Consider the following 2079-nt stretch of genomic DNA (forward strand, 5'->3'; position numbering starts at 1 on the left):
CCTCCCCCCCCCCACACAGTGAGAATGAAACAACCACTAGCTTTATGCTTATTTATCAAGAATTATACTCAAATGAATGATCTAAACTCAATTTAATATGGTGTATTCTATTGTTGTGCACCAATGGTACACAAAAATATTCCCAGGCTCTCTACTGAAATTCAAATGCAACCATGGTAGTGGCAGAAAAATCAACCCCCTCCCCAGACAACCATCTGAAATGATCTAATATTTGGACTTCATGACTGCTAGTAACTACTTTTCTACTTTTTTCCCCAGTGAGAATGAAACGGCCACTGGAAACCTATTTATCAAGAACTAGACTCAAAGATCTAAACCCAATTTAATATGGCGTATTCCACCAGCAGTGGTACTTAAGAACATTCTGCTAGAAATCAAATGCGAATGCAGCTCCCAGACTCCTCTGGCTAAGCTAAAAAGTGGCTACCTTAAAAAAGCCTCTCCTTTGTGAGTGGCAGAAAAATTCACCCCGTTTTAAAAAATGCAAAAATGCTGTGACTATCCAGCTTCACTGGATCACATTCCAAGCTGCATCAGACTTCTTAAGAGGGACTTAACATCCAATTCCCTTAATATTAGATTTTTTTTTGTGGTCAACAACCTTTTGAGGATTAGCAACACAACATCCCCCCGCAAAGCCTGGGAAAGGTGAAAGCACGTATGCCACACCTGTGATTTTTCTCCTGTTTAACTGAGAGTGATATATCTAACTCCTGAATGTCATTTTTAAAAACCTCCTAGTTGGGGAATTGCACCATGGCCAATGACAATGCACTGTCATTAGGCCGACCACACTTTCAGCCTTACATGCCGAAAAAAAGAGAGAAAAATTTACAATTCAAGTAACTTCAGTTAACATAGCTAATTGCATAATTTCTTATTTGATGCATCTTTTTTTTTTTTTTTTTTTTTTTTTTTTTGTTCTAGCTATTATAAATTTTGTAAAAATTACACTTTTAGTAAAAGATAACATTTTTTTTTTCTTTTTTTCCTGCACACACTGAAATGAATATACAAAGTACATTCTTAAAACTGGTGCTGAAGCAAGACCATATGGGGTATTGCACGATCAACATACCTTCAAATATTTTTAGAAATGCTCAACAAAAAAAGTACTAGATGAAGCTGATGTAACTTAATCCTTACATTATGATGAAATGCCTCAATAAATTAATGGAATGGCGACCATCGGTAGTATTGTTTCAATAACGACTTTTTTTAAAAATAATTTTTACATGTCATCTCATCAGATTAAAACTGATGACATAAAATCCAGAAATTTTCAAAACTGTTGAAGTCCCAACAAAGATCTCAGACTTTGTGCTATATTAAATTTGCCAAGAAATCTAATAGCAAGCCATTACTTCCAAGCATGCAACATTCTGTCAAAAAATCATCAGTGTTCTAACAGACACTGCACATGACATAATATGTACAATGGGAATGCAATTTTAATAGCAATCAACAAACTAAAATTATTCAAGGAAAGTCTGCACAGAATAATATGCTTTTCAAACATGTGAGAGGAGGGGGAACTCCCCCATTTAACTGTTCTGCTGATGTCAAAAAGGGCACCAAAGGATCATTGTCAGTATGTCAAAGGGTCAAGGCTGATAGTAAAGTATTGTTAAGCTTGTAAAACCCTTATAAAAATATCATCATCAAGATTTATATAAGCAATAAATATCATAATAACGAGCAATAAACACTATCATTTTATATTTTCAGCACATCCCATAGTAATAAAAATTCAGCAATTTTCATCAAATATTTTTTTAATAACTGCAAATTATCATATTGTTCACCATTTTACAAAATATTTCAGTGGGATCATCAATTGATTAATCGCAAAACTTTTTTTTTTTTTTTTTTTTTTTTTAACTGAAACATACTGCCTTTTATTTTCAGGCCAGGATTGATGGAAAATAATGTGAGCAAATTTCTGTTATGCAATACAGTTGAGATTAATCTTTTTAAGATTCAAATGTTCCCCCTCCCAACTTTCTAAAACCAGGTTAAAGTGTGAGATAATGTAACATATAAAACAAGAGGACAATC

This window comes from Stegodyphus dumicola, chromosome 6 (assembly GCF_044657685.1).
Source record: "Stegodyphus dumicola isolate Sdum_Otavi_A_Nest chromosome 6, ASM4465768v1".
NCBI lineage: Eukaryota > Metazoa > Arthropoda > Arachnida > Araneae > Eresidae > Stegodyphus > Stegodyphus dumicola.